The sequence below is a fragment of the Emys orbicularis genome, chromosome 7 (assembly GCF_028017835.1).
Source record: "Emys orbicularis isolate rEmyOrb1 chromosome 7, rEmyOrb1.hap1, whole genome shotgun sequence".
NCBI classification, from domain to species: Eukaryota; Metazoa; Chordata; order Testudines; family Emydidae; genus Emys; species Emys orbicularis.
In genome coordinates, this window is record NC_088689.1 from 20,035,985 (window position 1) to 20,063,629 (window position 27,645).

Consider the following 27,645-nt stretch of genomic DNA (forward strand, 5'->3'; position numbering starts at 1 on the left):
TGAGGACTTCAGTAACTCAGCCAGAGGTTGAGTCAATTACAGGAGTGGGTGGGTGAGGTTTTGTGGCCTGTGATGTTCAGGAGGTCAGACTAGATGATCGTGATGGTTCCTTCTGGCCTTAAAGTCTATGAGACTCTATCCAGTGTTGCACCTTCCGACTCGCCTACCATTCTTAATGTCCAGTTTAAGAACATGAGGAAAAGTGAGCCACGTGATTTCATACTTTCCACAATGCTTCCCTCCAAACCAAATCAAGTGCCTTCATGAAGTCTATGAAAGGAGCAAAGATCTTTAATCCCCATTCTCCCTTTTTTCACATCAGCTGTTGGAACATGACTATCTGATCAATGGAACTTCAGCCTGGTTTAAAGCTACACTGTTCCTTGCCTACTACTTCTCTAAAACTGTCCGTAATCCATTGACAATTGCTTTCATCATGATTTTTCCCAGTAGTGCTAATAAGTTTATACCTCTATAATTATTTGGATTGGCACAATCTCCTTTCTCCAGGAAGGATTGGTGCTATTGTTGCCTTTAGCCAGTCATCTGGTATGTCCTCTTGCTTTCATACCTTTCTTATATATTTTCCCTTATGCTTTGATAGCACATGTATTATGGTGGAATTTAATATACACTTTGACATATTCTTGCAATTTGTTTTCTCACAGTTCCTTTAGCATGTTTCTTTTAAATCACACCAAAACCCCTTGGAATCTGAAGGTATATAAAAATGAACCAAAAACCTCCAAACAAAATCTAGATACAATTGGGCATGTCAGTTCTTTTCATATTTTTAACATAAGTGTCTTCTTTTCATAGCTATTTTATGACATGTCCAAGTCAAATAATATGATAGACTAAGCAGTCATGAGGAGGAAGAATGGGACAGCAGAGGACTGTCTAGTTACTTATTTATTCTTTGTATTCCAGGAGTACCTACCGTTCACAACCAGGATTGGGGTCCTGGATTGCTAGGCACTGTTACAGACACATTGTGAGACAGTCCTTACTCGGAAGTATCTACTGTCTAAATAGACAAAACAGACCAAGGTCGAGAGAGGAGAAATATTATTGTCCTCATTTTACAGGTGGTGAACTGAGGCACAGAGAAAGGAAGTGACTTGGATAAGGTCACACAGGAAGTCCATGGCAAAGCCAGGCATTGAACCCATCTCTCTCGAGTCTCAAGTCCCAGAATGGGTTTCATTCTTGACTCTGTCACACACTTAGTGTGTAACTTTGTGTTACTTAATCTCGCTCTGTGCCTCAGTTGTCCTTAGCTGTAGAATGGGTATAATAAAACTTATTTACCTCACAGGATTGATTGTGAGGCTGAAATATTAGTGTTAGTTATGTAGTTTGAGATCCTTGGGTGGAAGATGCTGTATTAAGTGCAAATTATTATCATACAATGGAACTATTTTGAGGTATATTTAAGAAAAGACACATTTGACCATTAGGAAATTAAGATTTATCTTTCTTATTTGCTGTAGGAAATAGTAGAGGATGGTTGGGGGAGGGAGGAAGGAGAAGCTGAAGTGTAACATCATTTAGAGTCTGTATCTTTTTAAAATGAAAGATGTTGTTCTCTCTCTTCTAATTCTGTGGAATTATATTCAGTACCATGTAGGAGGAAAAAATTATAATTCTGGCTCTGCAAACCAAGGGCCATCAAGAAAAACACTATTAAGAAGAAAATCTTAACTGCTGCATTTTGGCCTAAATGGCCATGCGGCACATTCCACTTTGTAAAGCTTAAGAAAATTACACAGCTATAATCTGAACAGCAGACAAAAGAAAGAAGCAGAAAGATGGGGAATATTTAGAAGTTTCTTATCACGTTATTTGTTCTCATTTTCTGGAGTCTCTTACTAGCAATTCAGAGGCTTGAGTCCAATATGAATGTTTTATAGGCTGTCTATAGAGCTGCCAGTTGCTGTCATTGGAAGCACCTTCCTTTTTTAGCTTTGCACCCACATGTGCAGCTACTGCTTGTTCCGTGAGATGCTTGTCTGTGACTGAGAAGTTGCTGAAAAGATATAGGAGTATTTCCCTTAGAAATGTGCAGCTTTGGCAGGTATGAGACAGAGAGGCCTCTACTCTCAGAGCTTTGAGGGGACACAGATTATTTCCTGTCGTTTGGATAAGGGAAAAAATCCTCCTATCTTTATATAAGTGATTTGCTTTGCTTGCCTCCAGAGTCATCCCATCCTGTCCTCTCATCCTCTGTATCAGCCAGGGATGTCAGACAAATAAAATAAAATAAAATATCCCAAATAGCCTGAATATTTCTCCTATTTGTAAGATGAGTGTTATTAAATAGCAGTTGGGAAACTTTTGACTACTCAAGGTTGGCAGAATCTCCTCCAGGTTTGTTCTCCTAGTGTGGGTAAGCCACTTGCTATTGAGAGTGAAACTCCAGTGTATGTTGCTAAAAGGATTGTTTCCCTTTCCATAAGTATCTAGGGAGCTTTATGTGTGAGAGTATTTTGATGGTTGGTTGAATACCACCATCACCAACTGATCTGAGGAGAAAAGCAGGAAATAGTTTTATTCTCTTCTTATTTTTCTGGCTGTAATGTTGCAGTCAGTGGAATCCTTGTAGGAGAATCCTGCTGAAGGAGAAATACCGAGAATCACATCCTAAGTTAGGGGAAAATAATATTCCGCTTATGTTAATTGTTCTTTGCATGACAATATTCCCTTTCCTAGCACAAGTATCAGCAGGAATCCCAAAAGCAAGCAGGGTTCCATAACAGAAGATACGGTGTATAGGAAAGAGGGCTGGTAGGGTTCCCTGGTTGGGGGAGTGTTTGGTTCCATTTGTAGGTTTCACTTAGCAACCCCTAAGCATAGGATCACTGGAAGGAGAGTGCTGCCTCTGCAGTACAATAAGGAACATGCTTTATTTCTGTCTGACAACATTAGTGTCTGCTAGGGAGAATTTGGAGGGAACAGTTATGGGAAGTATTTTAGATAAACTTTTGAAATCAAACCTCAGAGAAATGGTTTGTTATGCAAAAACTCATGTCCTATTCCACTAATTAAATGATGGGGATTTACCTGGGGAAATTCCTTGTTCCATACAGATTTAAAATCCTGGTTTTTAAAATCACAGTACTTGGTTTAAATTTTTTTTTAAAAATGATCTTTGAAGTCCTTGAATTTATCCCTTGGCCACAATTAAATCCTTCCCCAGCTATTTCCCAAGTGCCCTTAATCAAATCCTCAATAGTTTAAATTATTAAACAACTTTTTAGGATTAAATTTTTTATTCCTAATTATACACAAAAGATATATATCATGAAATATTCAGCACATAATTGTGATTGAAATGTGCAGTCTCCCAAAAGATGTGACTAAATTTTAAACACCTAAAACCTAATTATGTAGGTCAGGGGGTTAGACGTGAGATGTAAAGGGTGGCAAATTTACACTTTTGAAAAGCTTTTATGGTGGGGGCCAGGAGCTCAGGGGATTAGAGAGGAGGCAGTAAGATACAAATCGAGGTCAGCAGCAAATTCCTTCTATAGCCCCACAGTCTTGACTCCACTTTTTCTTTTTCCTTCTCTCCTTGCATTAGTCCCAGGGTGTCTACATACAGGTTGGATTTAACCAAATAGTGAGATACCTGATTAAAGTCAAGGCCCTCTGAAATCCCCTTCACTTATGTTTGTCAGACTGCCTCTGTGTAGAATCCCTTCTTGCATCAAATGTCTTGATCAATCCTCATGCTCAGTATAAAGTTTAACATATTTATGGCAGTTGGATGTCACTGTAGGGAGTCAGAGTGAAATCCTGGCCCCATTGAAGCCAATGGCTGAGGTTCCATGGACTCCAGTGAGGCCAGGATTTCCCCCACAGTCTTTCTGGAAGTTTCCCTGTGTCATTGCGAAGCAGGCTTATCAGCCGCCTTCTTACAAGCAGGCAGCCATTGGGATGGCAGGGATTGCAGATGTTTTGAGTGTCCATAGCGTCTTTTAGCACTATGTTAGCCATTGCTTTTTTTCTTTCCAGTGAGGTTTAAATGGTGCCACCTGCCAGAAGTTTAGGACAATGGCACTTGAGAAGTGTACTTGTCTCAGTCATTTTGTTTTTATTACCTGAGCAAATGACAAAGACCTTCAGTCTTATCTTTTTCTCTGCATTCTTGTACGGTATCTTCAACAACATGGGCATTATATTCTGGGGCATGCTTTTCAGATGTGGAATCAGTAGCAATGATAGGAACATATGTTTTCCTATATGAATGCTTGTAGCCATTATCAGGTCTTTTTTAGTGTTAACTAACAATCTGTTGTTGTTGTCAATGTTGATTTAATTGGTTCTTCCTTCAATTCTCCCCTCTCCAGACACACCTGTGTTTCCTTACTAGGAGCAGCCAGGAGTAGACACAGGAGTTTATATCTGTCTGGAGGAGTACAAGAAGACAGTTGCACCAATTTTTTTTATTGCTCATTTTCTGTTACATAGAATCATAGAATATCAAGGTTGGAAGGGACCTCAGGAGGTCATCTAGTCCAACCCCCTGCTCAAAGCAGGACCAATCCCCAACTAAATAATCCCAGCTAGGGCTTTGTCAAGCCTGACTTTAAAAACCTCTAAAAGAAAAAAATACATTGAAAGCACCACTGTACAAATAAAGTTTTAACTTTCTTATCAAGTTCAAGGCTTTGCCTTTCAGTTATTCTCAGAACATAAATCACTGATTGATCTATGCCATTGTTTGGAAGTTGAAGATGAACAAAGACTGTTTCTAAATGAAGGTGATGCTGAAGTTTCATTCAATGGCACATTTAATCTTGAAGAAACATTTTCTGCATTTTTTTTAGATGAACTCAACACTTTTCATCTTGCTACTTAACAACTCTTGCCATTTTACTTTACAAATTTTTGTTCAGTCCATTTAATCATTTCTTGTAGTACTTCCTTCAACTTTAGTCATGTTGAGTAAGAAAAATTAATACAATTATCTGTAATCACTAAACACCAATCACATATTTACAGTATTGATCAGCAGCTTTTACATGTACTACAATTAGAATTGAGAAACAACTATCTAACGATTTCCACACTAAACACAGAAGACTGAAAAATAAGATGAGCTAGTCAGTATTATATACATTCAAGTTACAAGACGCCATTCTCTTTTTTCCAGACATTTCTAGATTCTGGCAAACCATGTTTCCTTAAGTATCAGAGGGGTAGCCGTGTTAGTCTGGATCTGGATGTTTCCTTAATGATTCATAACTCCACCCACACTCTTCCTTTCAACATTAAATGACATCAGATTCCACTCACTAACCATGTCCCTCTCTCCAATGACCATGATTCAGCCAGAATGGATTGCTGGGTGAGTAAAATTAAAGCTTTGCTCCCTTTAGTGGACTTTGTTGTAGTGTCATACCATTCCCCTCACGCACATACGCACACACATGACGTAGGCCTAAGATTGAGGACCTGACCCAAAGCCCATTGAACTCAGTGTGAATCTTTCTATTTGGCCTTTTGATCAGACCTTTCAACCACTCCTATAGCCAGGTTTCATATGTGGTAAAGAGAACCCTTGTTCTTATGGTACCAGATCAATCCACTTATTGGTGTTGCCAAAAATAGTATTTTTTTCCGGATGTTTTTTCTTAATATGTTTCATGATACTGCCATCATGGCATCACCCCAATCAATTTAGCAGATACATGATAGACTGAAGACCATAGTTCTAAAAAAGGTGGACACTTATTAATGCATTACCTTAAACCAGTGTTTCTCAAACTTGGGACACCGCTTGTTTAGGGAAAGCCCCTGTCGGGCCGGGTCGGTTTGTTTACCTGCCGCGTCCACAGGTCCGGCCGATCGTGGCTCCCACTGGCTGCGGTTCGCTGCTCCAGGCCAATGGGAGCTGCTGGAAGCGGCAGCCTGTACGTCCCTCTGCCCGTGCCGCTTCCAGCAGCTCCCATTGGCCTGGAACAGCGAACCGCGGCCAGTGGATGCCGCGATCGTCCGGACCTGCGGATGCGGCAGGTAAACAAACCGGCCCGGCCTGACGGGCTTTCCCTAAACAAGTGGCATCCCAAGTTTGGGAAACACTGCCTTAAACCATGGCCAGTGTTGAAATCCCCTGATAAGTCTCATATGGTTGGGAAATGATTGCATTATAGGGGCCGTAAATATAAATCTGGCAGGTATACAACAATTTGTTTTGTTTTTAGGTTAACTTCTAATGCCACAACCTTTGTATTCCAGTCTATAAGAGTTACCTTTAACCTAGAATCTTTCATTTGTTATCTGTAATATATAATTATAAATACATAGCAGTCCCAAGTAAGTACAATTAAAGAAGTATAATTCATTCCCCATCCCCACCTTGTGCCACCCCCAAATCCTCAGGTTTAATTTTCATGATTATGTTAGATTATGAGTCATTTTAAATCAGGGTCTCCAGTAGAGACTACTCCTACTCTGCAGCTCTTTTCAACAGTTGTTTATGGTAGTTTCAGCCTCTTTCTGCCTCTCTGAGGCTCTTTATTTTTAAAGCAAGGCAGACAAGGCCTAAAATTATTCCATTAAAGAGGTGCAATTTTTGTAATGGGACTTAGAGTGCTCTGCAGAAGTGCAGGCAAGTTTCTTCAATATCCTGAGCATTATTCGCTCATTTAGTTAAATGATGTTTCTAATTCCCTGGTAATTACATGTAATGAGGCACTCTTTCTCTTCTTGATGAGACTTTAGCTTAATATGAGATGTCGTATTTTTTTCTTCTTCTTCTCCTTTTTTTTTCTTTAGGGATAATTACCCTTCCCAGGAAAAGCAGGGAGGGAGGGGGTTGTTGTGCAGAATACAGCAAATTATTTTATTTCCTGCCATCTTGACTGCCAGTAAATTATAAAATTAAGTTTCAGTGGAGCATTAGCACCATTTTGGCAAAGGTTTTTTTCCCCTCCTTACTCATGTACTGATGTCCTTTGGGGGACTGTTGGGCTATTATTCATAGAATAGATGTTTTTCTGACAATTCCCAGTATTCGGTGATATTGAAGCAGCAACATAGGTGTAGTTTTTCTGGATAATGCTCAATGTAGAATGTTCTTGTTAGCTGCTTTTTATATCTGGTAATTATATTTCCCCCCTCATCATAGGTGCTAATTTTATTTTGTGTGTGTGTGTTACAATACAATTATTATTTTTTTAAACCCCTTACATCTGAATAAAATTTAAGTTGGTGGAATGAACTAATAAAAGCCAGGAAATTCAAAGTTAATATTGACATTATATTTAACATTTTCTGCAGTCAAATAAAATAAAGTAAAAAAAAGCCACACAGCAGCAGCAGCATAGAAGAGAATGTCAGCTTTAACTTTGCTTTTTCTGTCTTTTGTCTGTGTCCCTCTTTTAATATTGCGCAGACAAGATGTTTCTGATTAATTGTCTGGTTCTTTTTAAATAGAACTGTTGTGCAAAATTATGAAGGGGTTATTGTTTACGATAAAGAGTATGGGTAAAATTTTCAAAAGCATCTAAGTGACTTAGGAGCCTAATCCCATTTTCAAAAGTATCTCAGACACATAGAAGTCTAAGGCTAGGTCTACACTACCCGCCTGAATCGGCGGGTAGAAATCGACCTCTCGGGGATCGGGACGCGACAATCGATCCCCGAATCGACGGTCTTACTCCACCAGCGAAGGTAGGAGTAAGCGCTGTCGACAGGATGCCGCAGAGGTCGATTTTGCCACCATCCCTACAGCGGGGTAAGTCGGCTGCGATACGTCGAATTCAGCTACGCTCTTCGCGTAGCTGAATTTGCGTATCTTAAATCGACCCCCCCCGTAGTGAAGACGTAGCCTAAGTGTTATTACAAGTCACTTAAGGGCTTTACCCTGTACCAGTGGTTTTCAACCTTTTTGCATTTGCGGACCCCCTAAAAAATTTCAAATGGAGGCGCGGACCCCTTTGGAAATCTTAGACATAGTCTCCGAATCCCAGGGGTTTGCGGATTGCAGGTTGAAAATCATTGCCCTACACCAGCCATTCTGGGCATTTTGGCACATTAAGATTGGTTTTTAACCTGTTCAGTGCCCAGAAAAACAGATGGTAACTTTAAATCTAAATCCAAATAAAGAATAAATAAATATATTCAAATATGTTTGATAACTGTTAGTGTCTTGAACAGCTACTCTTCTTAACATATTTTCTTGACATTCACATATGTGCATGTGTATGAGCAGTTTTTGCATATTATACATGTTTTAATTATTATTATTTATTAATTTAGGAGGTTTATTTGTTTTCTGCATTATGGCCCCCTGTACAGAAGAAAATATCCATGGTGATCCTCTAGGCTGTGACGAGAGAACAAGTCCTTTGGATGTGGTAAAAGGGGAACTGCTTGTAGAAGACAGCTCATAAAAATCATGAGCTCTATGAGTAACAGCAGTTCAGTAGATCCGTTGTTGAGAATGAGCTCCAGCCTTGCTGTGCTTTGCAGCTCATCCATTTGAGTGTGGTCTGGTGAATAGAGCACAGGACTGGAACTCAGAAGAGCTGGAGTCTGTTCCTGGCTCTGCCACTGGCCTACTGGATGACCTTGAGCAAGTCTCTTCACCTCTGTACTTCAGTTTCTTCCTCTGTAAAATAGGGGTAATGATACTGATGTTCTTTGTAAAGTGCTTTAAGATCTACTGATGAAATGTGCTATATAAGAACTAGATATATTATTATTATTATTATTTATTTTATTACTATTATTAGAGAAACCTTACCCATACCTTGGACACCTTGCCACCTTATCCAAGGTATGGGGAAGGCTTTTCACACCTTGATCGATTGGTCCTTCAGCCCTCGTATAGACTGGGCCGATCACAATACGTCTTCCATTCTTTTCGTATCCTGGCCTTCCTTCTCCATGTCTTTTCAAGATAAAGTCTTCCCATCTCTCTGGAGGTCGGCCGAGTGGTCGGTTCAGTTCCCCTGGGTACCACTCGGCGACAGCTGCAGTCCATTGATTGTCAGTGAGCCTCGCTATATGCTCGTCCCATTCAGGGCCGGCTCCAGGCACCAGCTTACCAAGCAGGTGCTTGGGGCAGCCACTTCGGAGAGGGGCGGCACGTCCAGCTGTTCGGCGGCAATTCGGCGGACGGTCCCTCACTCCTGCTTGGAGCGAAGGACCTCCCGCCGAATTGCCGCCACAGATCGCGATTGCGATCGCGGCTTTTTTTGTTTTGTTTTGTTTTTTTTGTTTGGCTGCTTGGGGCGGCCAAAACCCTGGAGCCGGCCCTGGTCCCATTGCATTTTACTATGCCTGCTCTCAACAGTGATGTCCTGCACTCCACTCTGCTGTCTGATCACTTCATGGTCGCGGATTGAAATTCCCAGAATTCTTCTTTCCATCGCCCTCTCCGTGACAGACAGTTGCTGCTCCTCTGGCTTCGTCAGCGTCATACCACAAAGAGAAATTACTGTGGCTCCCAGATGGAAAGCAACTCTGTGTGTCTACACAGGTGATAGTGGGCAGACAAACTTGGCTTAAAATCTGACTCACAGTGTTGGAGGAGGTCCTTATCTTGCTCTAGGGTAGCTGGGGCTTTTTTCGGGGAGAAGGGGAGGGGAAGGGAAGGGGAGTTCTGGTGCTGTAATATTTCATACTTGTATGTTCCCTTTCTTGCTCCCTCCCCTACTGATGGGATTCTAAGGTCAGTCAGGGAGAGGTGTTTATAAGGACCTCCCCATCAATACCAGGAGAATGAGATATTGAGGGCTGTAATAAATGGCTTTTCATGGCTGACCATAGAGGTGGATTTGTCATAAGGAAAGACTCTACCATTTTGGGGCTGTGAGCTTAGGTGCTGTTTTGTCAGCTGTGGAAGAACACCCCTGCATCTGAGGATGTAAATATCCAAACTGATAAAAGTACTTTATACACATTAAAGGCAACAGGATTACTTGTGTGCTTGAAAGTTAAATCATTATTTAGGGCTTTGCTGGATCATGGCCAGGATGTTCAGTGCCTTATAGCATTATGGCCCAGAAGTAATAGAACACTATATTAAAGACTGCATAGCAGAGAACTACAAGATACAGCAAAGATCTGAATTCAAAGGCACATCTACATGATAAAACCAAGAGTTTAGAGACGCTTAAGTGCTATCAGCAGTGGAGAATAAGCTTCATAAGTCACTTTTTGATCCCAAATACTGTGACCCCAATTCTATAGTATAGAGCTGGAAAAATATGACTGCATCTCAATCTTTATTTCATCTAAGCAATTTGACACCAATCAAGTAACCTAGAAGGCAAAAGTATAGAAGTTTATTTCCTAGCCCACCGGATTGCTGTCAAATTGCAATTTCCAAAATTGAGAGAGCAGTTAAACTAGATTTTCTCCAATTTCTTTCCAGCTCTTTCCTCCAAACTTTCAAAAATCTGTGTCTCACATATTTTTTTTTTTGGTGTGCTATACTGCAAAGTGCAGCGAAATAAAAGACCCCCCTGCAAAGTCTTTCAAAACCTCTTTTCTTTACAGCTGCCATTCAGTATATAATTCTAAAGAAACCAGATCAAATCCACTAATAAAAATGAGTGAAAGGAGGAGTTGGATAAGTCCTTAGATACAACAGTGATGTGTGTATGAGTGGAAATGTAAGATTCAAGAATGGCAGATCCATATTGTTTGATTTAAAACACTTGTGTGACATTAGTCAATGTGCAGAAATCCAAAACCTAATCATGAAATGTTCAGAAATGAGAACAAGTCACATAATTAAGTCTTAGGTGTGACTCAAGTTTAAAAACTTTTCACAAGCTTTAACATTAAGCTAGAGACTGCGATAATGAACTGCTCATTATGTTAAGTTGAATGATAGGCAACAGAATCTTTTATGGTGGAATACAACGCAGAAATTAAAAAAGAAACATTACTTCATTTCAAATTCCCAAATTAGGTGTGATTGATAGTGAAAGCTTCAGCCATCGACCATTACTTATATTACTGTAGTGCTTAGAAAGCCCAGCTGAGATCTGGGCTCCATTATGCTTAGCTCTGTACAAAAACATGGAGCAGTGCTGCCCTGAAGGTTGAATAGACAAGACAGACAAAAGGTAGGAGAAGAGAAATATTATCCCCATTTTACAGATGGGGACTGGTGGTACAGAGAGATGAAGTGACTTTTCCCAGGTCACACAGTCTGTGGCAGAATCAAGAACTGAACCTAGATCTCCTGAGTCCCAGCCTTAATGACAAGCCTACCCTTCCCCTTCTGTCTATATAATCTACCTATTGTATCTATTGGTTTTCCAAAGCACCCATCACATTGTTTCCCAGGTAAATTAAATCTACAAGATAAAGTGGGCTTAATGGTGACTTCTGCCCTTTTCTCCTTCATTTCAGGTAATTGCTCTTCGAAACCATAATGAGAAGCACCAAGTTTATTTAAAGTTCTTAAGATGCTAGCTATGTGCCAATTAACAGTGGTATTACTATTGTTAGCCACCTATTGACACCATCAAAGGGAAGCAATGTATAGCACAGAGGAAGCATTCAGCTAAACTTTAGAGTCCTCTGCTCCTTGCTGCAGCTAGTGAAGGGTCATTCCCTATGGTCAGGGGCCCTTGTATTCTGTAGCAAGCTGGACCCAGGTTATCTGGCAGTTTAACATGGAATTCTGTGGTGAGTTGCAATTTCTTCTTCAGATGGAAAAAAATGAAATTTTCTTTTGAGAACCGAGGGATCTATTGTACCTTTACTAATTTTGATTTAAATAACAATAAAAGATGCCTAAACAAAGCTTAAGACACCTGAGCACACATTAACACTCCAGCAAAAGGCATAATGGCATTAAAATACTAATAATACAGGCAAGATCTCTGCTAGCCCGCCAACCACCTACATCAACCTCCTCCTACCCCTTCATCATTCCAGAAAACATAGAAATGTAGAGGTGGAAGTAGGGTGAGCAGATGTCCCGATTTTATAGGGACAGTCCCGATTTTGGGGGCTTTTTCTTGTATAGGCACCTATTACCCCCCACCCCCTGTCCCGATTGTTTACACTTGCTATCTGGTCACCCTAGGTGGAAGGGACCCCAAGAGGTACCCTCAGCCCTCTCCAAAGCCCCTGTCAAATTGAAGGCTTTAGCCTGTCCAGAAGGCCACCAAATTGGGTTATTTCAAACCAAGTGGGGGAGCAAGTTCCAGAGCCCTCACAAGGAATGCCCTGTCACCGCCCCCCGCCCCATCTTTTATAATGCTGGGATCCTCTGCTGACTGGCTGTGGCAGTATGGTACAGCCCTGCCTCGGGGGAGGCACAGACACAGTGGCCTCTGGAACTCCAAGAGATGCAGCTACTGCACGGCTCTTTCCAAAGATGCAGCATCTCTTCCCTGGCATGACTTGCCCCTTTGTAAAGGCTGCTGCACTTCCCTTTCAAGGGGGCTAGTTTTGGGCAGCCCTGGTGCTCCCTGAATGCAAGGACTGCAGCTGTGCCTGGCTCCCGCGAAGGAGCACCCTTTGTGCATCCGTGTGGGGCCTGGCACAGATAAATAGCAATCAATACAGCATATTATTTGTTTTAATGTTTAATTCAATAAAAACATATTCATTACTTTGCTAATCTGTTCCCATGTGACTCCAAATCTTCATGCTCCCCCTGCTCTGCCTGAAGATGTGTTATCAAGCTGCCAGGCAACTCAAGAGCAGGAGTAACTGTTTGCACGTAATTAGACTCTTCAGTATATATATAGAAATAGTGAGAGGATTCCAAAAAGCGGTCGCATTTCAGGGGAAGATCACCAGAGCCCACCACCGGCTGGTTCCAATTGGAAGCTAGCTCGGATGATCATAGACAGCTTGGGAACTCATAAACTGTTTCCCGTGGGCGGTGGAGCTGCTACAGAAACTGGACCAAGCTGTGCTCATCCCCCTGAAATATGTTGATGCACAAGGTGAGTCTGGCGTCATGCAGGCATTTGGTTACATAAATCACTTGTCAGAAACGGAGGACAAGTGCATAACTACATTACCTGGCCAATGACTGCAGGCAGCTGACAAGATAATACAATACCCACTGGCAAGACGTGGCCTGGGCACAAAGGGAGAAGTCCCCCCACCTCCTCCCAGAGCAGAACAAGAGCCTGCAGTGCCGCTCACAGATGGCTGCATGACAGCCCAGCAGCATGTCAATCCACTGAGACATTCTGTCCATAAAACTCCAGAAGCCTGGAAAATGGGACAGCATTGCATGGTGTGCATGGGGAAAGCAAAGCATGCAAGAGCCCAAACCGCACTTGGTTTGGGGACCTGGCAGAGAAGAGTGGAGGGAAGGACTATGTCAAGGCTAAAAGCTGTTTGTTCCTTTTAGAGCTGCAATTGTCCCCTGCTCTTCTGAAGTATCGAGCACAAGGGGATTCTTATAAGTTTGACAAAAACCTGTCTAAACCATGAACAGCTTGAGGGCAGCATAAAGCCACAAGATGTGGCCTAAGCCTGGACTCTTACAAGCTGTGTGGACTACAGGGATGAGGCTAAACTTGCCCTGAGCACTCTGTCATTGAAGATATACCTGATGGAGCTGATAAACTCCAGGAGCCACATGCAGCTCTTCCAAAGACTCTGGAAGTTTGACAGATGTCGCCAGTGGAGTTTTCAAGTTCTGTAAGCCTAACATCCTGCCATCTAGCTAATGGGGGTATGAGGGTATAATAAGCATTGCAGCAACGTCAGCATATCACTGACTGCAAATGAAAATCTAAATTCATCTTAACCATGCCTGGATTCCTGGCTGTCCTCCATGGAGCAGTAGTGGGAGTTCACTGAATCCTCAGCCCAGTGATTAGCCAAAGCCGCCACATTGGGTATTTGGTAGATGTGTGGATGGGGGCAGATGCTTTCAGTAGCTGGAATAGGCTCCATACCACAATGCAAAGTGGAGAAGGGGAGGAACTGCTCAGTAGTGGATTTCTTAGCATGGCCTCAGTCCTGTCTCTCATTGGAGAACCTTGTCCTGAAGAAGGCTCATGAAGAGCTCAGCTCCACCCACAAAAGATGTGTACACCTCCTGCATGTCCTCCTTACAAGCCCCCATTGCACTGCAAAACCACAACCATTCTGTGTCTGAAGAACCTCCACATCCATGGGGGAGGAGCTGGAGTTTAGCCAGTATACCACTAAATAATAATAATAGTACCTAGTTCTTAGCACTTTTAATCGATAGATCCCAAAATGTGTTACGAAAAAGGTCAGTATCATTATCCCCATTTTACAGATGGTGAAACAGAGGCACAGGAAGGGGAAATTACTTAATCAAGATCTCCCAGCATATCAGTGGCAGAACCAAGAAATCAACCCAGGTTTTCTGAGTCCCAGTCCAGTGCCTTATCCTTTGGGTAACACTGCCTCTCAGCATGGTAAGTCGTATATGATCATCGTAAAGGAGTGTGTGCTTTCCAAATGGGCTTGCTGATATTCCTTCATTTGTGTTTAAAATCAGTAAGATTTAAATGTGAATTTAGTGCTTCTATTCGTTCTATTGCCATGTGGACCAAAGTCCACAGGACAGGTACAAGATGGGCAGTGCCAATGCTAACTTTTCCACAATACCTGGCCAATGTGCTTTTGTCTTGCTCTGTACAGACCGCCTCTATGCAGGAGAATGTAGTACAGTCTCCATGTCCATTGATCTCTCTGAGGAGATGGCCAGTGAAGACGTAATACAATGACAGTTAGGATGGAAGTTCTTATGCTGTAGAGACCTGTCTCTATGAATTGGTCTGAGACCACCACTCATTTCACATGGGCCAATTAGCAGCCCTCATACTGTGATCACTGTTAGTTATTAACTTGGGCCAGTGACCTACAAATGAAAGGCTGTTACCAAGCCATCAAGGTAACCACTTGCTGACATTTCTGTCTGTTATCCTGAAGAACGTCAATCATTATCCTGATGTTAACATTCCCTCTTTGTCATCTGCACTTACACTGCTGCAGATTAGAATATTCAGTTCAGATAGTTATAAATGCCTTTATCCATTCCCATTGACATTTTAAACAAACGGTGATGCATTTAGTACAATAATTACAGTTATTTGATTACCTTTCTTTTAGCCTGAAGTAGAAGGCAACTGACAGATGTGAATACCTCTGAGACCAGTACTTTGTAATAAACTAACATTATTTATTACAAGATGAATTTTATTAATAGGAATTGGCAGTAATTAATTCACTAAAGTTGATGTTACTAATAATTATGTGCAATTCATGAAATATTTATTAAAGAAAATTGTGTATAAAAACGATGCGGTCATTTAGCTAATTTATTAATAAATATCGCCAGCATTTCTCGTGAGTCTCTTTAACTCTGAATATTTTTCAGATTTCCATTGGTAAAATGTATTTTTGAAATGTTATTTTTTGCCTGCTACATAATATAGCAACATAATAGTTAAAATTTCTGGTTATTGTTTTGAATGAACATATGGACTGTTTCCTTTCCTAATTCACTTTATCCACCATCCTTGTTCATAGCGAAAGATCTTAATTACAGATAGTACTAGCTCAATCTAATTTAGGTTATCAGTGAGTTGTGATGTCTCCCGGTTTAAGGAGATGTGAATATATCTTTGTCTATTTAACTTGATTCTGCTGGCTTTCTTTTGAATCAAATAACCACCATCCAAATTAATAGCTGGCATCTGAACCGGAAAGATCTCAGGACCAATCCTGCTCTCATTGAATTTAGTCGATGCAGAATCAGACCCTATGTCTATTTCACTTTCATCACTTGTCTCAATAATATTGCATCTCTTTTTGGTAGCCTTTGTCATGGTGATATTATTCATAGATTATAAGGCCCGAAGGCACCATTAGATCATCTTTTCTGATGGCCTGAGGCCATAGAATTTCACTCAGATATTCCCACATTGAGATCAATAATTTGTGTTTGACAAAAGCATACCTTCCTGAAATGCATCCAGTCATCAAGAGCTGCAGAATCCTCCACTTCCCTTCAGAGTTTGTTCCAATGGTTAGTCATCCTCACACTGTTACAAAATGTGTAACTTATTCCTAATTGGAATTTGTCTCACTTCAGCTTCTAGTTACTGGTTCTTGTTATGCCTTTCTCTGCTAGATTAAGGAGCCTTTCATTACTTGATATTTTTTGCCTGAGAAAGTACTTATATAGCATAATCATCAAGTCACCCCTTGATCTTCTTTTCTATAAGCTAAACAGATCCAGCTTCTTAAGTGTCTCACTATAAGGCATTCCCCCCACCCCCAGCCTTTAAATCCTTTTAGGGATGAAATAGGAAACAATCCCACCAAGAGAAAACAGAACAGGAGTTGTAATAAAGGTGACATATATCTAAAAAGTTTTGTACCGATTCAAAAATCAGATACTTCTGCATATTGCATTCATTTCAAATAACCAGCAACAACAGTTTAAATGTACTATCCGGTTAACACATAAGAACAAGTTAAAATAAAGTGGCTCCCACCAAATGAGAGAAAAATATAAGCAAAGGAAGGACCCAAGGTTTAATTTTAACCAGCTGTTGTGACAAAAGTCTCTAGGGCCTATTCTGGGAGCTGGGCATTGCTGGGGGATATTAGATGACTTGTCCATGCCTCATTTTCCCATGGGGACTGGGACCCGAGGATTCCCCCAAGGAGAATCTACCAAATGTAAGGCTGCTTTGCATTGCTGGAGCCTGTGCAGGGCCTGGGATCTAACCCCTAGCGCTATTCTATTCTAAATCTGGAATTTTTGCAGTGTCACACAGAACAAACTGCTTATGTGGCCTTTTCATCTAGAATTTGGGTATTTACTTTCATCTATTTAAGGAAGGGGATAAAGGGAGGGCACAGACTGAACTTGTATCTGGACTGTGTATTCTACCAGTGTGTACTTGGTTGATAATAGTCCCTAAAAATACAGGGCCAGATGCTCAAATGGGCCCAAAAGCTTCAGGGCAGCTGGAGAGCAGGGGAGTGCAATGGTGACTTCAAGTATTTTTAAAAGGACATTGAAATTGGAGAGGGGGTGCAGAAAAGAGCCACAAACATGATTCGAGGGCTGGGGAAAATGCCTTTCAGTGAGAGACTTAAAGAACATAACATAAGAACATAAGAAAGGCCGTACTGGGTCAGACCAAAGGTCCATCTAGCCCAGTATCTGTCTACCGACAGTGGTCAATGCCAGGTGCCCCAGAGGGAGTGAACCTAACAGGCAATGATCAAGTGATCTCTCTCCTGCCATCCATCTCCATCCTCTGACGAACAGAGGCTAGGGACACCATTCTTACCCATTCTGGCTAATAGCCATTTATGGACTTAGCCACCATGAATTTATCCAGTCCCCTTTTAAACATTGTTATAGTCCTAGCCTTCACAACCTCCTCAGGTAAGGAGTTCCACAAGTTGACTGTGCGCTGCGTGAAGAAGAACTTCCTTTTATTTGTTTTAAACCTGCTGCCTATTAATTTCATTTGGTGACCCCTAGTTCTTGTATTATGGGAATAAGTAAATAACTTTTCCTTATCCACTTTCTCAACATCACTCATGATTTTATATACCTCTATCATGTCCCCCCTTAGTCTTCTCTTTTCCAAACTGAAGAGTCCTAGCCTCTTTAATCTTTCCTCGATTGAGAAAGAGCTCAATCTGTTTAGCTTATCAAAAAGAAGGAAGAGAGGTGATGATGTGATTATTGTGGATACATTCTTTCATGGGGAGAAAATGCACATGTTCACATGGATACCCCAGTCATTCCTCCTTTCCCCCAGCCATGCCCCCTCGATGATTTCAGGTATGGGCAGGTGATGGTGGTGGCATAGAAGCTTCTATAGCAGTTCTACACCACTTGAGAATCTCCCTATGTGGGGCAGATCCTTCTGTGGCTGGGTTAGATGACTCCAGGGCACTTTGTGCAGGTGGACCAATGCAAAGTTGCCCGAAGTCAGGATTGTATCTGGCCCACATTGTGGTTTTGACAACAAACAGGATAGTTGTTTGGCGCTGTGGTAATATAAAAGAGGAATGGACTTAGCCTCGCTGTTCAAAAACAGACTGCAAAGAGTTAATTGCAGCTGTGGTAAGGTTTAATGTCTTAATAAAGTGCTGAAGTGTTGCAGACGGTTTGGCTCTACAATAAGCTGTTACGTGACAATTATAATGATGGCAAATGGGCTCCAAGAGACTGACATGCACTTTTACCAAAAAACACAATTGTTTTAGGGTTTGCAGCAAACGTGCAAATGACCTTCAAATCAATCAATGTTTTAAAACATGGTTTAACAACTTGCTCTGACAGAGAACTTATGTGCTTCTGAGGGGAACCAGAATTCACATCCACTTCACAAGTGCTAGCATGTTGGTGGATAAAAAATTGGCCTTTCATTTCTAGATTATACCTCAAACTTATGTCACTTGCCTAAATGAAATGTTTTTGGGTGCATCTGCTCTTTATTAAGACTCAGTCTATCCTGCTACACTGAAATCAGTGGATATTTCACAATTGACTTCAAGGGGACCAACATTGGTTTTTAAATTTGCATCTTCTGCCCATGGGGTTAGCTAGGCATTAGTGTAACGTGTAGTCTGCAGAAATCTTTCCTTTCTGAACAAATATATTTTATAGTTTTTTCCATCTGGCTGAGGTGTGGGTATCGGAACAACCTATCACAACTAAAGGACTGTGTTCATGGTGATGAGAGTGATTTGCAATATCCTTCCACTATATCAATTGCCTTTAAACAGGAAGATATTTCCAGAGGAATGACTGACATCTTTGTATCTCTCTCCGAGTTTTTGACAAGGCTTGACCCTACCCTCACTGATGAGAAAACTCCCATAGACAGCAGTAGTGCAGGACTGTGCTCAGAGGGTCAAACTATCTGTCCAGCAGCACTCTGCTTGAGAAGCAGAGGAGGGGGCTGGATGAGTGCTCATGTTGTAGGGGACCCTGCTGACAGTTTTGGAGGCTGATATTCTTTCTGTCAGGTACATTGTGCTGTGTGTATCCAGACGGTGAGGTTGCTTTCTCAGGCAAATGGGCCAATCGGGCAAACGTTATCCTGCTGCTTTGTCAATGCACCTCTTCGGCTCTGATACAGGAAGGCAAGAGGATATCTTAAGGGTAGGACAATAGTTCTTCCTCCATTCAGTCTTTGCTTCTCTAGTGAGACTGGTGGTAGTGATTTTTCTGACATCAGTGCTTGTCTACTAGAATCCTGATGGAAATCACATACTTGTTTCCTGGAGGCCCCCAAAAGGCCTGCAGATGGGAGTAATGTTCAGCCAATACTAGGACTAAGTGAATTTGTTTTGCCTCAGTCTGATCCTACTTGAACACTATGGGTTTGAAAGATTTTTCTGCAAACAGAAAATAGTAACAGGTTAATGTTCCTCAGTGGAGAAGACTAACGAAGGAGCAGAGGTGGAGTAGAAAGAAAAAAAATAGGATGAAAAAAAATGGGAGGAAAAATGGACAGAATGAAAAATAAACAGACTGGGAGAAAAGCATATGGGCAGGGGAGGGAAGAAACTCAAGGGAAAAATGTTAAAAACAGTAGGCCAGTTCCTGGTCCCCAGCTCCACCCCCTTTGCACTGCTCTGGCGATCCTCAGCTGGCAGAGGGTTCCTCATGTGCTGTGCTACCTCGTGTAATTTAGAGCTGTCCTTAGGCTGCTCTAAGATATGCAGGGGACTTAGAGACACCTATATCCCTCACCCCAGGTCCTGTGTCTGACTGCAGCTCAGCCAGACCCAGGATTTAGCCCAGGACATATATACCTTATATAGGCAACCCCAATGTGTCAGTGTCGGTCTAGCTTTTGGGGAGGTTGTTCATCTGCTATTGGCTTGAAAACCTTCAATTACAGGGGAAAAAGGGGTTGCAGACTTGAACTGGTGTCATTTTGTGAACCCAAAATTCAAACTGTTGAATGCCCCCTGGGTAGCAGATCCCTGGTCATTACCTCTTGGGACCACATTTGAACCAGTGACGTAGAGCTAAAGCCCATTGTCAATCCTCTGAGGCAGAAGTTCTCAAACTTTAGTAACCTGAGGACCCCCATTTTGATTTAAAATTTTGCTACGGACCCCCAGGCTCAGGCCCTGCTCCCACTCCACCCCTTCCCCCAAGGCCCCACCCTGCCCCACCTCTGCCCCTCCTCTTCCCCGCCTCTTTCCACCCCCTATCCCGAGTGCCCCATCTCCCCTCCCTCCCAGTGCCTACTGCACAAGCATGCTGGGAAACAGCTGTTCCCGGTGTGCAGGAGGCGCTGGAAGGGAGGGGGAGGAGTTGATCAGCGGAGCCAGCGGCCTGGACATGATTCCGCTCTCTGCCCCAGGCACACCCCATCCCCGCTCCTACCCCTCTCTCCCAGAGCCTCCTTCATGCTGGGGAACTAGGAGGGAAGGGTAGAGTTAAGGGAGGGAGGGGGAGGAGTTAATCAGCGGGGCCCATGCACCCCCTGGAGTACCTTCTCGGACCCCAATTTGAGAAATGCTGCTCTGAGGCATACGGTCTCCAGAACAAGTTGGATTGGATTTATCAATCTCCAGTTTTATGCTGGTGTAATTCCATTTGTTTCAGTGTACTTACACCAGAGTAACACTGGAATAATATACTGGAAAATCAGTCCCATATGTACAGCTATCTCTAAAATAAATGCAACCACCCTTTACCGTAAAGCAGGTTAAACAGGATAGAACACTACACTGAAATTTAGAAATGAAGAGGAGGTGCCCAAAGCAAAACTCCCACCTCAGACAAAACTCACTGATATCAATGGGACGTTTACCTCATTAATGCTCTGGCAGGATTAGGCCCTGCATTATCACACAGCCTAACTGAATATGCAAGGACCTTTCTAGAGTTATTTGTACGAGCTGTCCTTGAAAATAACATTAATACAAAAATCTGTTTTTTAGTGCTAAACAATTTCCCAGATGGACAAAAAGTTCAACAGCAAACTAAAAAGGAGTCAAAATAGGAGGAATATGCACATACAATCTAGTTGCACAGAATAGATACAATTCCCCAGTAGCTGCTTGTGCTGTATAAACCATTTTAGCCTGTACTTTAGTTACAAACAGTCTTCATGATGGACAGTTGCCTTATAAAAGTGAACAGTTTTGAATTGCCTCGAAAAAGCTTCGTAACAGGCAACTGGTTCTGATAGAACAATTTTAAACTGCCTGTCTCCTTATCTTCTGTCGACATCATTTTTCAGAAAGGGCAACCAGCTCAAATTAAATAGTTTTACTGCAGACAGTCTGTCTGTCTTATTGCATTGCCAATGTTGCCCATTTTGAAGATTTTCCCCAGCAGTTCTAAACTGAGATAATATGGAAGAGCAACATGCACGCACCAAAAAAACAATGAGATGTATTTAAAAATAAATAAACACAGAGTTCAATTTTGATGTAATGCATACACTTCCGGAGTAGCTGGTTGCCTAGCATGTCCTGGATAAATTCTGTGCCTTATTTACAAATGATCTTGAAGCCAGACTAAAAGTTCAACAGAAAAAAATAATGAGCAGAAATATATGAGTTAGCTTAAACCAAATAGCTCTCAATAGTACCTGTGAAAAGAGGTAAGAGCGAGCATCAAAGATAACATCCAATTGCTATGTTAAAGTTGGGTGGAATTGTAGAGGACTTGTCTTTAATGTTTCGTAGGCCTTCACCTTTCTGTAGCTTAGTGTTACTGCAGAAAGTTTAATTTTGGCTGGGATGCAGCTATAGGGATTGGACCTGTAAGCTCCTCAGGAGAGAAAGAACAGGAAAATGAGATGCACTGAATTCAGCAAATGGATTTGGAGACCCTGATTGCTGTATAACAAAAGAAGCCTCTGGGACATATTTTACTTATTGGCAGACAGGAGAGAGCTGTGATCTTGGGACATGTTTCTAAAGCCTGTCAGTGCACAATCATCACTTTTGGATTGTTTCCAAGATCTGCTCAGCATCCTGATGGCTCATGAGCAGCTTTAAATCAAGCTGGATGTCACTTTACATCTCATTGTGAATGCACTACTACCGAAGAATGAATTGCACATGACATTGCTTTCAAGGCAGTGGCTTCCTGCCTCTAGGGTGATTTGATCTAGCTGGGAGGGGGGAAAAAAAGAGAAAAAGCACTTCCTGTGCTTGATTCTTCTAGCTTTTCATTGTGCAGCCAACTTGTCTTCACCAAAAAGCCCCTCTATATCCTTTCCCAAGTACTCAATATTATGGTTAGGGGAAACCAGATGTAGTCAGTCTGGGACAGCCCTCACAAGCAAATGTTTGTATCGGAGACGAAGAAGAAGCAGCTAGTAGATGTGCTGTGTCATTCAGTCTGAAGACTGGAGTAACTCCCAAATAATATGATGAACTCAGAGAACCTTGTGACATGTAGGTTCAAGTTCAGGAGTCAGATCATCAGCTGGTGTCAGTGGTCATAGTTCCTTTGACTTCAATACATATAGATACATAGATACATACATAGATTCTAGGACTGGAAGGGACCTCGAGAGGTCATCGAGTCCAGTCCCCTGCCCGCATGGCAGGACCAAATACTGTCTAGACCATCCCTGATAGACATTAATGGAACTATGAGAGTTTACATTGTCACCATCTGGAATTTTGCCCTCTGATTTCTTACTTGTCTTTTAGAAGGTCATTAACCACCAGTGAAGTCAATAGGGGTTTTCCCATTACTTCAATGGGGCTAAGATTTCACCCCTGGCAAGCTCAGTTGATAACGTCTGCCCTTGTGATCTAACTTCCCTTTTGCAAAATTTTGGGTACAATTTTTGTATATAACACATCAAACATCAGTGAAGAAGGAAACATCAAAGTTTTGGGTAATGATTTTCTAAATACTAATAAAAAAATCTTTTATTTTAAAAACTGAATTAAGGGTTTGCAAAAGGGGGAAAGGGGCTGATCGTAACGAAATGGCCCACCTCGCATGAGTATTCATTCTCTTATGAAGAGCAAATCCTCCTCTTTCCACTTAAATCAGCATTGCATCACTGGAATGGCATGAAGCAGCTTTAACATGGCCAGCGATCTGGCCCTCTATAGCTATCGATGGAATATTGGCAAGTTACATTCCATCATCTGGTACCTGGGGATTTAGAAAAAGCTATTGGTGGTGTTTATAACTTTGGAACCAAATTCTGCCTAGCTTATCTACTTGTGCAAAAACAGAGGAGGAGGTGGCCAGGAGGAGAACCATGATGGGGTTCATTTGTTGCAATCTGATCCTGACTCCCCCCAAAAGTCATGGAGTTTGAGAGCAGTATTCTGGGACATCAGCTGGTGATTAATAAGAACAATTACTTTCATACAACTAGGCCTATGATTTTGAGCCTAATAGATTTACAAATAATAGTCACAGGCCAGATTCTTAAAATGGTACTAACTGGTATGACAATATGCTGCTAACCCTGTGTTAATGTGGGCTAATTAGTTGGCTGAGACTTTGCAAAGACCCTGCTCATTCTTTTACCTTTCTGCTGATGGCATGAATAATTGGAGAGTGGAAGGAGAGGGCTGTGTATAGGCATCATTCCCTGGGCAGAGTGGCCACATATACATCTACCCATAAACATTCCTCCTGAATCTAATGCCATGCTTTGCAATACCCTACACCTGAGAGAACCTGCAGTCTTTGGGATAGGAAGCATCCTGTTTCTGCCCTGTGCTTTTACTACAGTTTCTCCAGCATATATGTCTGAACCAACTCAGCCAGAAATGGGCCATGTATATTTATCTGGTCTCCTATTTCTGTTTGATCAGGCTTATGGAAAATTTTTGACCATTCTTGTAGCTTCTCACCACTACTAAATGATGCTGAGTATTCAAAAGATCAGCTGTAGCACTGTGAAACTGAAATAGGACCTCAAAGGAATAAGCAATGAAAGCAACAGGAAAAACCAAACTAAACCCGTCTCTAGGAATTGTTATCATAAAACCAACTGTGTGTTAAATTGACTTTGTTAGTGTTTACATTTTCTTTCCTTGTTCTGTATTGGCCATCGCTTACAAAATCTTGCTGTCAATTTTGGCATAGAAAACGAATCCCTATCAGCTTCACCGCCAGTTCTAAACATAGCAACATTGAACCCGAAAATCTTTAGAGCTGTTTAAAAAAACCCTGTCTTGCATAGACAAAAGTTCTTATATACAGCAGAATATTCTAAAGCTTCCCCCCCCCCCCGAAAACACATTTGTAACCATTAGTTTGGTGTCATGTTTTGTGATGAAGGGTATTTTCACCCTTTGCCTCAGTAGCTGCACACATAGTATAATCATGGCTGGGGGAGGCTTGGCTAGTGAATTTTCAGTCCCACTGATCCTGAGTCGTGAGGTTGGAGAGTAACCTGAGCTTGTCCCAGTACCTCTGCACAGACTTCAGTGACACCCTTTACAACTTAATTTCGGCCTAAGGGATGCTTTTAGAGAGATTTGAAATTGAAAAACCTCTCTTCAAAAAAATTGTAGTTACGTTAAAAACTAATTAGCAGTGCTTAGGAGTATAGATCCACTGCCATATTTTACACCGAAAGCAATTCATCTCTCAAACGTTGAAATACCATTACACAATAGGTTAACAATGGCTTCAGCTGTGATCATTTGTTATAAAAAAAGAAATGCCGTGAGATCCAACTAGCCCATGTGTACATACACCTCTACCCCGATATAACGCGACCTGATATAACACGAATTTGGATATAACGTGGTAAAGCAGTGCTCCGCGGGGGGGGGGCTGCGCACTCCGGTGGATCAAAGCAAGTTCGATATAACGCAGTTTCACCTATAACGCGGTAAGATTTTTTGGCTCCCGAGGACAGCGTTATATCAGGGTAGAGGTGTATTAAAATAAATATTCTGAAAGGAGATGAGTGTATAAAATTCATGTATCTTGTCAACACAATTTCTATAAAACTCATGAAATGGGAAAGTTTAGTACATTTTCCAAATACTGTATCTATATGGTATGTGCTATAAGTACCTACTTAAGAATTTGCCTCAGAATGAAAAATTATAAAGATTTTGGGGAATGAACAAGAATAATTTCTGACCTTCAGAATTACGAATCTGATTTGGTAAAGAATCAGAGTCTCATAGAATCACATAAATAAAACCAAGAAAAGATTTACTGGAAGTCTTGTTCATTTCTCTGTCAGTGCAAGATTATAAAGTAAAAAAATCCATGAGAATTTTCAGTTCCATAGGGATCCTCCAATTATGGACACAGAATTTTTTTAGTCTCAGCTGCTTATTAAGAGTTTGATTCTGCAAATAGTTATGTATGTGACCATGAACTAGCCTCATTGCTCTTAGTATACTTACTTAAGTGAGTAAAGTTATTTATATGCATAAGGGTTTGTAGGATTAAGGTCTGAGTTTGCTCTTACACTTCCAGCTCCTTCTTTTGTTTCAGGAACCTCAGAAACGAGAATAAGATTTCATGTAAAAATATGGACTGCATTACCTAGACATAATTTGGTGAGCTTCATAGCCATATGGGATTGCATTTTGTTGCTATCATTTAAGTCAAATACTTACATTTATTTTAGTATCTTGCCCATATACAACTGCCATTTTTGTCCATAATAAAAATAGAAAATGCTAAACACAAGTTATATCTCAAGTTAAACAAGGACTCTCTCATTGATGATAAAGTAAATGGACAAGATAACCATTAAATCACGGTCACTGTACGAAATGTACACCTCATTTTGACCCGATGGATTGAATTTTCAACACATGTCCTGTGTGTTTGCACAACTTTCCATGCAAAATTTCTGCATGCTGTCACTTGTGCACACAAATAATCCAGTTTCATGTGCAAGTAAAGAGCAAATCAAGCACAAACTGGTTTTGGCTTTATAAATTCCATCATTTGGGTGCACAAGTGATAACATGAAGAATTATACATGAAGGTGAGTTGCACTTGCAAAGCTGAAATTGCACAGAATGATGAGGGGCCTGAGGCCTTTGAAAACATAATATTGTTACAAAAATACTTTTGAGACATACCTTGTGTGAGACACATCAGATGAAGACGTTTCAGACCCAATGATCCTATGCTGTATAATTAGTCAATTAGTCATGAAACAAATCTCAGTATGGACATGTAGTAATTGCCCTGAAATGTTATGAGACCTATAGGAATATGTTATATGCTTGATCAGCTCAGATGTGTCACAAGGGAATTTGCTGGCTATATCTGCTTTTACACTTTTCTCAGCTAAATCAAAGCTCTGCATGGTGGTAGCTGATAATTTTAGGGAGATTTTCGATAGGCCTTTTGCATCATAAACCAAGTTCCCTTTTGCTAAAAAAAGTCTTTTTTTCAAGCTTAAATTTGTTATATGGCTATTTAATTGAATGCCCCTTTGTTCTCATATTATGGAAAGGGGTAAATAGAGCATCCAATTTATCTTCTTCTGTATGCCATCATTTTGTATTTTTTCAATCATGTCCCCTTTTATTCATCTCCTCTCAAAGCTAAATAGTTCCAATCATTTCAATCTCTATTCGCATGGCAGTCTTTCCTGCCCACTCATCATTTCCATCACCCCTCTCTATTTCTGCTATATCTATTTTGAGATTTGGTGACCATAACTGTATACAGTACTCCAGGTACGGTCATGCTATCAATTTGTATAAAGTCTTTATAATATGTCCAGTATTTTCTATACTATTCCTTTTAGATCTTATGTACATATTTACCACCACTGCTTACTGTATATTGAGTAGATTTTAAAAAAAAAAAAATGGGCTGCCACAGTGGCATCAGGTCTTTTTTTAATATGTGATTACAATTAACTTAAAACTCAGCATGTTGTATGAGTTCAGATTATTCCTTCCAATGTGCATTACCTTGCATTTGTCAACATTATCTTTTACCTGCCATCATGCGGCCAGTTTATCTACCTCTATCTAATCTCTGAAGTCCCTCAATAACCTACTCTGATCTTGACTAATTTAAATAATTTTGTAGTATCTGCAAATTTTGCCACTTCACTGTTCACCCCCTTCTTTGGATCATTAATTAATACACTAAGCAGCACGTTTCCCAGTGTGGAACCTTGGAACACCCCGCTGGTAACCTTTTGCCATGTTAAAAATTGACCATTTATTTCCCCTTTTTGATTTCAGTCTCAGCCAATTTCTAATCCGTGATAATACTTTGCCCCATGACTCCTTAGTTTCCTTAATTGGCTCTTGTGACTTTGTCAAAGGCTTTCTGTGGGTCCAAATGAAGGGTATCATTTGGTTCTTCTTTATCCATGTGTCTATTTTATGTATATAAATAATAATCAGTTATGTAATTAGTATGGGTGGTCTGTATTTGTGATATGTGGCAATTCTGGTAAATACTCTCAGGAACTCCAATCATTTCAATTACATTTGGGATCCTGATCTTTGGCAGAAACAGATAATTTTATTTCCAGTTAGGGAAAAAAATCAGTGCACTTTCAGGGAAGATAATTAGGAGAAAGTCCTGTCATGGATCCACAGGATCTGTGCTATGCCTCTGCTTTTAAACAGTCCTTTGGTGGAGCCCTTTCAGGGTGCCAGACCCCCCGTATTGTCCCACTCTTCACTAAGAGTAGGCCACCTGGTCATAATGCCATGAGACTGAGCCTC